Below are 15309 nucleotides of genomic sequence, written 5' to 3'. Positions count from 1 at the left end.
ATTCAAACACGTTCCCCCCTTAATTTCAATTCCTGGGGAAAACAGTGCTTATGCATAAGAATGTCTCTTTTCCTTGTGATGCAGTATCTAACTCAGTGTATTCCACGATAGAGGTTATTTCAGCTGCATGCTTCCCACTGTCTAATGGAACCTTCAAGATGTCTTTCTCATTCTTTCTGAACTCATGTTCCATTAGGTAATTACTCTGTATAAAATATAGTAGTCATCTCCTGACAATCACTCTGTGCCATACTCTGAACTAGTCACCAGCTTTCAAGCAGAGGGAATGAATTACTTTGCTGTCTTTATTCTAATAGCTCTTCTACACCTCTGCACAAGCCATCAGTTCCTTCACAGAATCACTGTTGTGTCAATTGAATGAACTAGTTGCAATTGGCAATTTGGTTTTCAGACACCTATCCATTCACAATTGAGGATGGGATAGTCTCTGAGGGGTTGTCTGTACACAAGCACAGCCACCTGAAGATCCTAAGTGTCCTTCTTAGATTTAAGTATAATTGTGATAGTTTGAACATTGTACATTGTAATAGACCAGGGATTTTCAAGCTGTGGGTCATGGCCCCCAGGGAAGTTGCAAGCAGGTGTCAGGGGGTCCGATCCCATATTACAAATGAGGGAGGAGAGTTCTGGTAAGCTCAGAGGGGGAGACGGGGTTAGCGGTGGGATCCTGGTATGGAAAAGACTGAGAACCACTGTGCTAGACCATTTGACTGTAGACACTTTGGGCTTGTTATAACATGCTCAGAATCCCCAAACCATGAAAAAGCTTTGACTTGTTTTATTCTTATTTTGTATTCGTATATTGTGGACCATGGTCTGTAAGACATTGATCATGTGTTCTCAGAGATTTCAGATGGCGAGTCACTGTTTCACTCTTGCCATTTTGGGTAAGACTCAAGGCAAAAGGCCAGATTTTTTTCCCCATCTCACGCTCTCCAGCATAAAGCAGAAGAAACACTTTGAAGTCAATGGCCTTACACTGGCATAAGATCTCATTTCCAAGAAGCTCTCTAAGAGCCGAGCACCTCCTGCCACATGCACTGCTGAGCTCCTTCTTGCTCCTAATGACCACAAAAGCTCTCTGCACCTTGCGGGATTGGGTTCTATGTTTTAGCCCACTAATCTCCAAAAACTAAGCTTGTTATTACAGTCTCAGGATATAAATAATAGTGTTTATTGATGGAATTCAGTGAGGTTTTTTTGCACCCAAAAAAAATGGGTTCCACCAATACAATTTGCCTCCCACATATCGTGAAAATGACAGTGCTGCTTGCAGAATGCGTTCTAATGGTGTGATTTTATCCCATCAGTGCTAAAGGAAGTGAGCCAGTGGACTATAGTTTCCCCAGGGAAGTGGTGTGGAATCCTGTAGGGATTGGCAAAAAGAACAGGAGTACTTGTGGCACCTTAGAGACTAACAAATTTATTTGAGCATAAGCTTTCATGGGCTACAGCCCACTTCATTGGATGCATGCAGTGGAAAATACAGTAGGAAGACATTATATATTACACATACATACATACACACACACACACACATACACAGAACATGAAACAACGGGTGTTACCATACACACTCTAACAAGAGTGATCAGTTAAGGTGAGCTATTACCAGCAGGAGAGAAAAAAACTTTTTGTAGCAGTAATCAAAATGATCCATTTGCAGCAGTTAACAAGAAGGTGTGAGGAACAGTGGTGGGGGGGAATAAACATGGGGAAATAGTTTTATTTTGTGTAATGATTGAGTTAGTCAAAACTAGGGGGATAGCTCAGTGGTTTGAGCATTGGCCTGCTAAACCCAGGGTTGTGAATTCAATCCTTGGGAGGGGGGGGGCATTTAGGGGATCTGAGGCAAAAATCTGGCTGGGAATTGGTCCTGCTTTGAGCAGGGGGTTGGACTACATGACCTCCTGAGGTTCCTTCAAACCCTGGTATTCTATGATTCTATGAAGACTAGGGGAGGTATGAAGGATTGCAAAAGGCACAGGGTTACTGACTAACACTACAACAGATGAAATTCAAGCATAAGGTTCTATACATTGGAAGGAACATTATACAGACGCTCCCCAAGTTACGTAAACCCGACGTACGCAAATCCAAGCTTACGGAAAAAGTTCCGTAAGCCAGAAACAGGAGGGGGGGGTTGGGTTTTTTTTTGGGGGGGGGGTGTTTTTTGGGGGGGTGAGAGGTTGGCCTAATGGGCGGAGATACGTTTCTGACTTACCCAAAATTCAAGTTACGCGAGGCGTTCCAGAATGGAACACTTGTGTAAGTCGGGGAGCGTCTGTAAACTACTAATGCAGTCAACTGGATTCTAAATTAGTTGGCAGCTCTCAAGAAAAACATCTTTGGTCAACTTTATGAAGACATCAGTGCCTGTCCAGCAGTGATCAAAGAAGAAGAAAAGGTTCTTAGGATTTAATAGGAATGTGGGAAACTATGTGGGAATGTGGGAAACTATATACTATGCCACTATATCAGTCACTGATACATCCTCACCTTGAACATTATGTTCAGTTTTACTCACGTCATCGCAAGGAAGATAATCATAATAGAAAAGCTTCACTGGATCACTCACTCAAAATGATTAGCGCTATGGGAAATTTCTCACTAGAAGACCGGAACTATTTGGTTTGCTGAAGAGAAAAAACAAGAGAGCCGATAATAACAAATGGTTTAAAACAAGCTCTCCAGCAATGCTATTTACCTCTCCCAATAAGACAAGCCAAAGGGATCACATGCAGTGAACACATTTGCAGGAGATAAAACGGATCATCATTTTTACCCAGCATGTCATTAACTGGTATCTCGCAGTTGCAGGAGCGAGGTAAACAGCTTAGGAAAATTCAAGCAGGGACTAGACAGTTATATGCATAAGAGTGGCGTTTTCAGTGACACTAGCTAGGACAACACTATCAGAGGGATCAAGCCTCACACTTCAGGGCCTTAGCTGAATACCAGTTGGAGTTAAGAATACATTTTATTACTGACCTGGGGCTCTGTGCCTCGGTTTGTCCTCCCATCATTTGTCCGTCTTGTTGATTGAGATTGTAAGTTTTCCACAGCAGGGATTCTGATTTGCTGTCTGTCTGCCCAGTACCTAGCACAATAGGGCCCTCATCTCTTGGGGTGTTACTATTATAGAATACTGCTTTTCCTCCCCCTCTTTTTATTTACGTTAAAACTTGCCTTCGGTTTTTTAAAGTTATTTTGAAGCATAACAAATAAAATCTGTATTTTTAATTCTCCTGTTAAATATATTTGCATTACACAAGTTAACCATCTACAGGAAAACTGTGGAATTATGTTCTATGCTTCCTTATGAATGTCCTGGCTTCTGAGAAACGGCATTTTGGTGACTTAATGGCAACCCAAAGATGGGAAACCAGTTGATCCTTAGGCTAAATAAAAAGATACTATTTGTCCCATTCTTATACCTCATTAGCAATAGGCTGTCTTAACACAATTTTAAGTGTTTCATTAAAATGTTCCAGCAAACCATCTTTCTAAGGTTGGCGATGGCATGAGCTCTGGTCTCCAAGATAACTTGCTTTTAGATTTATTTCTATAGCCTGCATGCGAAGTTACCTTGACGGGCATCCACAAGGTGGCAGTCAGATTAATTCAGGTGCTGTGTGCTTCATGTCATAGTGACTGATGTGCATGGATTTTAATAGGACTCCTTTGTGTTTCACTAGAATGCATTTGATTATGACCTGGTGGTGTCTGAGACTGAAACAGATACCTGAAGATGATCTCAGACTAATCCAGGATGTGTAGGAGGGTGCTGTTACCACAGTTAGAAGGCCATGTGGGGAAACTGAACAGTCTCTAGTAAGAGACGGAGTATATCAGGGCTCAGCCCTAAGCCCCTTTGGTGAACCATGCACCTAAAGAAAGTGTCCAGAGAGTGACATGCTGATGCATGCTTTTTACAGCTTGTGGGGAAGAGCAAAGAGGAAGTGGAAGAAGATTTAGAGAGAGAGAGAGAGAAAAATGGCACGAAAAATCAGCAGAAATTAAACAGAGCATACGGTCTGTAGATTACGAATACCTTGCAGGAAGACAACTAGACTAAGTTGGAAGGCAGCCACTACCAAAGGTACAGAAGTTCAAGTACCTGGGTTCTACAGCACAGGATAATGGTGAACTCAACAATAAACTTATAAACAGAAGAGGAAAGGCCTGGACTACACAGAGAGAAGCGAGGGGAGTGATCTGAAATAGGAGAAACTTTTCCATTTGGTAGGCAAAGATCTACAAGACAATCATTAGGCCTGTACTTTTGTACGGCTCTGAATGCTGGGCCCTGAGGAAGAGGCAAGAGCAGGATCTGGAATACAGTGGAAATGACAATGTTAAGATACATGGAGTCATGGAGATGGACCATGTTTGGAACAAACAAGTTATGGGAAGTGTGAAAGTGGTATTGATTATAGACAAACGGAGAGAATCCAGGCTTAGATGGGCACATGAAAAGAAGATGGGAACAACGTATAGGAAACTGTGTTAAATTTAGAAGTTGAGGTTAAGAGAAGAATTGGAAGACCCAAAATTAGAGGGATGGATATAAAAGGATTGGATTAGCTGTGGCGTTTCCAAGGAATTCCTTCAAAACAGACTGCGATGGAGAAGGACTCGAGGAGCTGGACCCACATAGATTGAACTAAGACTAGAAGATGACGACATTTGTTTATGGCCACCTTCTACATGGCTTCTTTAACTTCTAAGTGTGGTGACTCTATTCATAACCTGTCCTTTGGGTGCGATAGAAACCCATGGCTAACACGGCTGTTTTTCTCTGGTTTTGACAGTTACCATAAGTTGTGTTAGTCCCCAGCTGTCATCAGAATCAATCAGGGAGAGCAAGATTGATGTACACCTACATTTGCCCCCTCTTCCCCTTCAGGTCTGGCATTGAGCACAGCTTGGCCAGCCCAGAACACTGGGGCCAAGGAGTACAAGCACAGCTAGACCCATATATCTTCTCTCTTCAGCAATCTGGCTGCTATGAACCAGAACTGGACAGTTCTCATCCATCTTCCTCATTCTCATGGCCACTCATCAGCTTCTGGAGTTGACTGAAGACATATTATGGGATTTTCAATATCAATCAAATGTGTATGGCTGATCAATCTGGCTTTGGGGAATTTTAAAATACTGTACTTGGCATTTCCAATTATACACAGACTTTAGTGAAGATGGGGACAATGTGTTAGATTATGGTAGATCACTAAATTATGAGAAATCATTTGCAGACTAAATTCTGAGTTTGCAGAAATAGTCCTCAACTGAGTCTGAAATTGCTTTACAGATGGGGGGCTTTATGAAGACTGTAGTTTCTAATATCAGATCATGCTCCTTTTAGATTAAAAGGGAGATCTTCATTATAGTGATTTTTCTGATCCATCACACATGGAACTGCCTCCAGTCAGATAACTAATTAAGGCAAATCATTAGATGCCAGGGAATAGTAAAAATGACATGGGAGGGTTTAAATGATTCTGCAGCTCTCTGGAAAAACTAGTATTCACCATAGGGCCTGACCAGCAAAGTTTAAGAGACCATTTGTCATCAGAGAGAGTGAAGAAAGACTAAACCATGAAGAGTTGTTTCAATAGGGCTGCTTCAGAATAGCTTCATGATTCAAGGGTGTCATCTACTTTGGAGCAAGGGGGGACAGTTGCCTCCCCCGACCTTGCTTTGCCCAACCCCCAGACTTTCCATTGGTCAGTATGCTCCACTTCCTCCCTCCATCCCCTTCTCCCCCTGACTTTGCAGGATAGAAAATAATCACATAGAACGTTCTATATGCTCACCGAACTTTTCACCCTTCCCCACCCCCAATTTTTTCTGAAATCACTTCCCTGGAGTGATTCTACTCCAAACGATGAGACCAATTGGCTAAGGATGCGGGAGTTACCCAAAGTGGAATCTGGCTAAGACATTGCAGCTAAGTACATTCTGCACATCCTAAATTCATCTTGTAATGTCAGGTGGAGAGATGAATTTCCTGCCTTGAAGCCATTATGCTGGGTCACTACCCTGTTTGTTAACCTGTCAAAGTTAGACTCAGGACTCATAGTTTGTCAGACCACTCTGTTTTATTAGCACAGCGCTCTGCTAATACATTCAGATAATGTGAGCCTCCATGCAAGATTCAAACAGTCTTATTTATACAGATAAAAGGGTGCAAACTAAACAAAGGGACAGAGAGAGCAAAATTGTAAAATATGCATGGAGCATAATATGCATATCCTGCTTCCTTGTTAACTCTTATCGATCTAAGACTAATGCTTCACCAATTGCCCTTAAGTGGCAAGTTAAGCAGTTAATGTCTGCTTTCCTGCCCCCCTGGCTTGCAGCATTTCTCATTTCTACTTAAAGGTACATACAGCATTCTTTAATTCATTCTATTTCTTTAATATAATTCATTTCACTTTCACAATCCCTCCTTTTGGTCAAGCTTACGCAAAGACCAACAATTACTGGGTTCCACATATTAATAGTTCTTTATCTCTTCGTTCATCAATGATATTTAACATCATCATATTAGCACTCTGTTTCGGGGTAGTCACCTGGGTGGCATACCTTACACAATTCTGGATACAACAGGAGATTAACTGAAAACATACAAAAATCATTAGGATTCCAAACAGGATAGTCAGGGCTCCCTGAAACAACCAGTTTCCTGTGCCAGAGAAACTGAATAGGTTACTTAGCCACTTCCATAAAGAACTTGGCTCTTCATGGGGAAGATATGCAATTTGTTCTAAGTGACTAGCACGATCTATTACCTCATTGGTGTCGTCAGGTATGAACACACAACATTCTTTCCAATGAGAGCACAGGTCCCTCCTTTGGCCGCCAGCACTATGTCCAATGCCTGACGGTTTTGGAGGGCCATCTGTCGGATCACCCCTGTTTCTTTGGCCAGGGTCTTTAAACTCTCTCCGGTTTCATTTGCCATTATTTCAACTACTGCTTGTAACCTTAGGAGCCTTTTTGCATGGTGTATTACTCCCCCAAGTGGGATAAGGGAACTGCCAATGGCCTCTTCCCAGGTCAAGGGGCTTATGTTATTTACATACCATTGGGCATCTGATAAGTCCCTTCTTCTTCGCCTGAAATTACGGAGGCGTTCTCGTGGGAAGGACCCTAGCACTCAGAATTGTGGGAAGAGTCGGGCGGGATAACAGATACCTGACCAGTTAGCTGGTAACACAGTATAAGCTTTGGTCCCACAAACCCAATGATGGCCTATTAAGGCTGGGAAGGGTCGGTTGCACCCATTTGTCACATAGGTGCCTACAAAGGAGGAGTAATATCCTCCGAAGGGCACAGGGTAATTCTCCTTACGAGGAGTGGTGTTATTTGCATGGCATTGAAAGATTGTATTGTTTTCACTAAGGTTACTGTAGGGGGAACATGAGCTTGATTTTTCTGTTTGATCCCAGGTTGAGAAAAAATTCATATCCCCATACCCGGCCCACCACTCTTTAGTTTTGTTTGAATAATCCCATACACCATTGGCCACAATATGCTGAAGGCAATGACTTTTTCCCAGATCCAGCCCTGTCCCATTACACACCCAACACCAATGACCTTTTCCCTCCACCACACTTCTCCATTTAGATACATTTATTCCCACTGCTTCCCAAGTGTCATTACTGTTCCATGTTCTGTTAAACGGACGAGGTCCTCCAGTGAAGTCTGGGGAATTGAGTGGGATTGCCAGGACAGGAACACCAGCTTGAGAGTGGGCTGGGATGTGGCTGCAGACCCAGCAATTAGAAATATTAAGAGTCTGAGCTATCCACACTTGCTGCTGGATAAAAGAATTGTCATTGTGGACTCCCCAGACCTTAAGACACCAGCAGCTGAGGAACAGGCGCCACCAGAGGCACATGTTGCAGGCAAGGCCCTTCCGGTTCTGACAACCTCAACTGAGGGAACCGCAGTCACGGTTTTACATCCACCAGGCAGCAGGCGCTAGGCTCACTACTGCTTCTTTTTGGGCCTTGCTTTAGGTCCTCGTCTGCTTCTGGCAACCCTTACAAGAGCGTAGATGGTAAGGTATTGCAGGCTGTTCCTCTACGTCTTTTTCTGGAGTCAAAATTGACTCTGCGTGGTCCTGAGGTAATTGGTTTGCTGGGGGGTGCCTTCTTACACTGCGAAGCATGTATGCACGCTGTGATGCCATGCACGCTGTGATGCCAGACAGTTTAACAGCCATCTGGATAGTAAGCAGTACCTGATGATTTTTTGATGTCCTTTAAGTCTCTTTACTTCTTCTTCCTTGACTCTGGCTATAACAATGGCCTTCACACCTTATCTTTTCCTGATGCATACATTCCTTATTCACACAGATTGAGAATACAAACAGTAGTATTTTATATGGAGCAAAAAAAGGCATTGCAAATTAAACCTTGCTAAGTTTTACAATCAATAACCAAGACAATTTACATTGAGACCCAGGCCTTCAATGTTCCTCTAATCTACTTAACATAGACACAATAGAGAATCCTGTTTCTTACTTACTAAACCTTAAAACAAAGAAATGTATATTTAACTAGAGGCCTACTTTGTAATACATATAGGAAACCATAGTAGACATTATAACTTATTCTAAAACAAAAGGGTGACCATAATCAGTCATAAGGATTGTTCTGGTCTGTCATTCCTTTCTGCTATTCAAAAAGGGTGGCTGACAGGGATGAAATCAAATCATACATTAATTCCTATGGGACATTATAAGATCCTGCTCCTACATATCCCCCTTTTGACACTAAGATTATTAATCGCCAGTGTCACTTCTTATTTAGTCCACGTAATAGAAAATACTGGGAGGTGATTTGGGCCTGTGGCTCTAGCTTTGCATACATTTGTTTTATCCAACAGCACATTTTAAATGTTACAATTAAACACACACAATTTAAAATCAAAAACAATAAGGGTTAGTAACATTAGTACGCCAGTAGTTGTGGGAGACCATTCAGAAAATACATTATACCAATGGTAAGCTGTTATGTCTTTCTGCAGTGGCAATTCTTAACATGTTGCCATTTGCATGTATAATATGAATGGTTTGGTTTCCCACATTGCCCTTTTGTTTGTTTTCGGAACTATGTTACCTTTTTATCTTTTGTAAACACAGTACTTACATTACATTCACATTTGTCTATTGGAAGGTTGCTAACACTTCCATTCTTTTAAAACACTTTCCCCCCCAAGAATTAACACATACACATAGCCCATTATACAGTACTTTGGTCTCATTATTCATTTTATCCCACACACAGGATCCTAGTGAGATGTCTTTACTACAGGGCTTTGGAGCAACAGGCATGGATAAGCATACCCACTTTTATTTGTTTCTTATTAGGTTGTCCTGTAGCTGATATTAGCTTTACCTGAAAGACAAAAATAACATTTTTCTACCCCTTTGGGGTGGCATTCATTATTGCTTAAAATATTCCTTTCTTTTACAAATACCCTTGCTGATTGCAGGCAAAACAAGAGGAATTACCTCCATATTTTCCTGTGTTTTTGTTCTATAGGCAGGCCAGGTTTTAATGGCTTCTATCTTTTAAGAGTTATGGGGAAATTATCCCACTGTTCAGTCATTAAATCCATGAGGTGGTGTACCTCAGTTTTCCCTTTACAGCAGACCAAGGTTACAATGTCTTTCCTGCTGTATTAAGCTTTAAGTTTGTTCACAGGTAACAGCTGAAAAGCATCATTACCATAAAGGATTTTTTTTCTTCAAAAATCATACACACTATACATTGTTACAGGGGTACTTAGTAACATTAAATTTATTTTAATTAAAGGTATCTTGTTATACCGTGCCTTTTATTTAGACAATTTGTTTGCTGACCAGGTATGTTCTTTATCTGCAACTTCTTTGTGCTGGCAGTTCTCTCACTTCCTTTATCAGTTAGATAATTTGCATCCACACAGGCTTGGCTTTTGGATTCAAAACCATTAGCAGAGCTCAGAGACTCTGTCTTAAAAGGAACACAATTAACTTTTACCAGAGTTTTGATTACTTTTAACTCTTGCTTCCAAAACACACATAGATCTGAAAAAGAACACACAGCCTATTGTGGCTCCTTTGGAGCCCTAATAGGATTTTAATTAAGTAGCATGTTTCGTTTGCATTTCTTTTACCCCCTCTATAATATACACTGCACACGTCTGCACATTCCTTCTATACTTTAACTTTTAAAACATTAGCCATATTAATTTTTACATAAGTGTAACTGTTTCTTTTGTTCTTACAGAGTTTTATTTACCCTTATTAAAGTGACAGTCTGATTACACAGAGCCATTTTAAGGCTCAGTGTTTCTAACATTTCTTCTTTTTGTTTTGTGCACCTCACCCCTGCTGTTGCTTCAGAGGGCCACTGATTTTATTCTTTTCCTACAGCTTTCATTTGCTATTTTGTTACAAAAACAAACAAACAAACAGAATCCAGAATCTCTCCCTATTTTTCTGATTTTGACTGTCCTGCTGCAGTCATGACTTGGTCTTTATTTGAAAACATTTAAATTTTGTAAAGAATCAAGTTACCCCTTAAGGGTTAAATACCAAATCTCAAAGTCAACCAACACTGATTACCTGTATCTGGCAAAAAGGTCTGTCAGTTTTGCAACTTTGAATTAAAGAGTCAAATGGATTTTTAGTGGCATTATAAACAAAACAAAACCAATTTATCTTAAACTTACAAAACAGGAGTTTTACAAACCTCACATATTCCCACAGACAGACAGATACATACACATTTTCTCTCCCTTAACATCCCTCTTACACTGCTTTGTTTTTACATAGTTGTACATAGATTACATTACCTTTATACATTTGGGGCAGTTAAGTTCCAATAGAACCCCCCCCCCCATGTTCTTTTAGCAAATTTGACTCAATTGTCCATAGTCAAATGATTTTAATTAGATAGTCTCTTTACCTGGATTATTTACAGACATTCCTCTGGAAAAGGGCCCATTTTTCCTTTAGAATGGCTGCAAAGAAACCAAGAATTCTTTTAACAAGATCCTTTTTAACATTTTCACAAAGTTTAACTGTTTAATTCTCTCCAGTCTCTGTAGAGTTAACTTTTCACTCTCTTTCCTTAAATCACTTGTTTATTTCCCAAAATGATACCTTTATCAACTCAGATTTCACCATTTTAAGTATTGTTCCAGGGGTTCATACTTGCACTTACTCCTGACACTATGCCCTTAGGGCTTCCAACCTGGGTTTTTTTTGTTTTTTGTTTTTAGTTTCTTTATCTGTTGCTTGCCTGCTTGTCTGGGCCCAATCCTGCTTTTTCCAATGAACCATTTTTGTGAGTGATATTGTGGTCATTTCACAATTTTGAAAGAAATGCTTAAGGAAAGGGCCCAGGAAGGGTGGGGGCTAGTTGAGGAGCCCACCCTCCTTGCTGAATTGGTAATGGAACACTAAAGAATCAGTTTCTGAGGCAGACAACGAAGGGGAACAGAACAAGGGGCATTTTATCCTTTTTACAATGAGAGGGGAGTATGAAGGGAGTTGGGATCGATCCGGGGTTGTTGTTGTTGGTTTTTTTTGTCAGAGAACAGGGTGAAGGGGAGCGCTCAGTCTGGTGGTGGGAGAGGAGGCTTTTAATAAAGCTTTTAATTTATTATTTGAATATTTGAGAGAGGTGAGTTTTGATTTTGTCCACCTACGATTTGCCTCTTCCCACCACTGCATGAAACAATTAACCTCTCCTTTAGCCAATTTAGTTTTAGGCTGACCGAGTTTGTTGTTTTAAGATGTCCACTCGGTCCTTGTTCCAAGGTTTTAACAGTGGCCACTGAGTTTTGGGATCTCCCTGAGTTAGCCTAGACCATTTTTCCAGAAATTTACAGGAGTCCGGACCCTTCCTAAAACTGAGCCGGCGTTCCTTTAGGGAACTGTCCCGACTTAGACGTCTGGTTACCAATACAGGAGGACTTTACACACACCAATCACACAAGAAGGAAATTCGGGTTCGTCAGAGCGATGCCTGGTGCAACACACAAAAGGAGCCCACAGGCTACTGACTCAATCGCGCTTGCTTTCACACCAAGGGTTTTACCCAAGGTGCGGTGCGGCTGCGATTGTGCAGATTTCACTCACTCAGACCGCGGGGACAGGAACCCCTTGGTTGGCCGATCCCCGGACGGAGATGGCACCCAGACTCAAACACTCCACAGGAGGACGGATAGACACAGAGACAGAACAGTCCTCAGTCCGGACAAAACACAGAAATAATTACCTGACCAGATTCCTGATGTCAGATCCCGGGATCCCTACCAGAACAGAGTGGGAACCAACAGGTTCGATGGCGTAGACCTCACTGTGGTCGTGCACCCTTCCGTTCAGGAGGAGGACCGCTCGGGCCAAATGCCCAGGTGCCGGCTACCACGGTCGTCCTACAAAAACGGTCAGGAATCACACAGCCCCAGTGAAGACGGTTGCCATCTCGGTGGAACCTCCAAATTGTCAAAGTTAGACTCAGGACTCATAGTTTGTTAGACCACTCTGTTTTATTAGCACAGCGCTCTGCTAATACATTCAGATAATGTGAGCCTCCATGCAAGATTCAAACAGTCTTATTTATACAGATAAAAGGGTGCAAACTAAACAAAGGGACAGAGAGAGCAAAATTGTAAAATATGCATGGAGCATAATATGCATATCCTGCTTCCTTGTTAACTCTTATCGATCTAAGACTAATGCTTCACCAATTGCCCTTAAGTGGCAAGTTAAGCAGTTAATGTCTGCTTTCCTGCCCCCCTGGCTTGCAGCATTTCTCATTTCTACTTAAAGGTACATACAGCATTCTTTAATTCATTCTATTTCTTTAATATAATTCATTTCACTTTCACAAACCCATCGTGGATACATTTCACCCCAGAGGGGACTATCATGGACAGATAGATGCAGGAGCTGCATCAGTCACAATGCTTCCAGTAGCACAGGAGGAGTGTGAGCAACACACACTTTGGGCTGCGTGGCCCCCGCCCTCCCAGGGCCCAACCCTACCATCTTTGAAGAGGTTAATTCCACTCTCTGTGCTAGCCACAAGCTGTCCTTGAGGTCAGGGAAGCAAGGCTGTGGCTAGCCTCTGGGGAGGGAGCACAACAGTGGAAGTTTCTCGAACACTATGCGCCCTTCTGCTCACCAGTCACAATCTGGCCCATCGTCTGTAGTGTGTTTTGAGATTCTTCTGCATGAAATGCATCGTGGCAGTACCACTTTCATGGCCGTATCAAAGGGACATTCCCACTCTCTGGCCTTACTCCCCGTCTATAACTCGGATTTATTCTGCCTCTTACAGCTGGAGGACGACATGCTGTATAATGGCTCCGCTAGCTCTGTTCCTTTGTCCTTTATGAGAAAGTCACAGTACAAAATGTCCAGATCAAACTCACTCGCATTTAAATGATGGTAATTTACACCGACTTCATTGTATTAGGGAACGACAATGCAAGTGCTACAGCTGCCTTCCTCAATTGGCTGAAATAGCCAGAGTTCTAATCAGCGTGGGGGGTGGGGGGGGGAGATATTCTTTTGAGTCAATTACCTCACAAATCTCATCATTAGAGATAGTGGAGATTACAAGGCTGTGTCATTTCAGGCTGCAGTGTCCTGGAACCAGGGGTGCTGGAATAATTTGTATAGTGGGGGGAGAGCTGAGAGCCATTGAACCAAACTGTAAACCCTGGATATAATGGAAACCACTTCAAGCCAGGGGACGCTGCAGCCCCCCCCCGCCCCCCTAGTTCCAGCACTTACGCCTGGAAGCTGTTAAAGTGATACTGCACTGGCATTTTTCCTATCACTTGTCTGAGCGCTGTTACTTTAAAATACAAGACAGTCTCCTTGCTGAGCCGATTCCTTATTTATTCAAACGATTTTGTTTTTTTGATAGATTCTGTGAATATCAAATATAATATGATGGATTTGGGAAAGTGTTGCTCTCTCTCTGTCACAGAAGATGTTCTCTCAAGTGTCCCATATAGGCTTTTACGTACAGACGGAGTGATTTTTCCAGCCATTGAGAACTGTGAATGCTAAACCTTATATTAGGTGACCAAAGCAAACACTTTAGCACCATACTTCATTCGAGAGCACCACTCAGCCCAGAAAGCAAAGCTTGAAATTTTAACGTGCAAGTCACTTTGCACAACCACCACTTTGCACTTACATGGCACTTTTCAACAGAAGATCTTAAATGCTAATTAATGTGGACCATGATACATGGCACCTGAAAGAAACGCCGAGAAGGTGGTGGAGGACAGCTGCTGAGGACACCAACCCACAGCGACACAAACGATGTCACACATTAACACTCTGACCCCAATTTTCATCTCCTGGGTCCTCAAGAGGACAGCCAAACTTTGCATCTTGGTATACAAATTGTTCCAGCACCCCTGGTAATTAGGTGCTTAACTGGATATTTAAGGCAGGTTTCCTTCTCACCTAGGGGGCTGCAATCTCCATTAGTTGATTCTCATTGCATGCCTCTCTGTTTTGGGGAATAGGGTTTGTTCTTCGTTCTCTGTTGCGTGAAAAGGGGGCAGATCTTGGGGTGAGCATCAGCCTGACTTTGACACACACCCACAAGAGACATTGGTACCCAAAACTAGAGTGGCTTCCATGGAGTTAGGGGGGTGGACTCTAGATATAGAGGCACTCTCCATTCCTACACGGCCCAACCAGACCCATCCAAACGGCATCTCCCCTCTTGAAAGCAGATGGGATGATCCGGCCCTTATTTATTCATGCTGAAAGTGGGGTCTGCACACGCTGTTTACGTCTTCGCTCATGGGCTAACAAAGCCAACTGTACGCTTCACTCAAAGAAAGAGAAAATGTTTCCCCTAAAAGCTGCGCTAATGGCGTCTGGTTTGTCTTCTCTCAACTTCATTGCACTCTCTGGCTGTCAATTATGCAGACTGCATGGCCGGAAAAGGCAGCCGCAACTTGCAAATGGCAAATACTTGAAGAGAGCAAACTTGGTTATTGAGACTTCCTCCTCTTCCATTTCAGCATTAAATAGCCCTCTCTTTTCTCAGTCTCCAGGTTTAGAATGACTGTTTTACAACCCCAATTCTCTAACTATTGCTACCCACCAACCTTTATTAACAAGTCTGAATAATGAGGCTTGATTGCCAAGCCTTTGGAAAGGCATCTGTGCCAATCGTCTCTGTCCATTTAACGCGTAATGAGCATCTCTGCTAACTGTTCCCATTCCCTCTAGAAAAATGGGCTCCT

The 15309-nt window shown here is 42.3% G+C and overlaps 1 long non-coding RNA gene across 1 annotated transcript; it reads right to left on the bottom strand.

The window, feature by feature from the left end:
• Window positions 1-6437: 6437 nt before the first annotated feature.
• Window positions 6438-12936, bottom strand: LOC135974394 (uncharacterized). Its single transcript, XR_010591651.1, has 2 exons — window positions 8496-12936; window positions 6438-8449 (listed from the first exon to the last, which is right to left on the bottom strand). It is a non-coding gene; the product is annotated as an uncharacterized LOC135974394 (long non-coding RNA).
• Window positions 12937-15309: the final 2373 nt, after the last annotated feature.

Source organism: Chrysemys picta, chromosome 11 (assembly GCF_011386835.1).
Source record: "Chrysemys picta bellii isolate R12L10 chromosome 11, ASM1138683v2, whole genome shotgun sequence".
Taxonomy (NCBI): Eukaryota; Metazoa; Chordata; order Testudines; family Emydidae; genus Chrysemys; species Chrysemys picta.
Note: the sequence above shows the minus strand (reverse complement) of the source record. Positions and strands in the feature narration are given on the sequence as shown.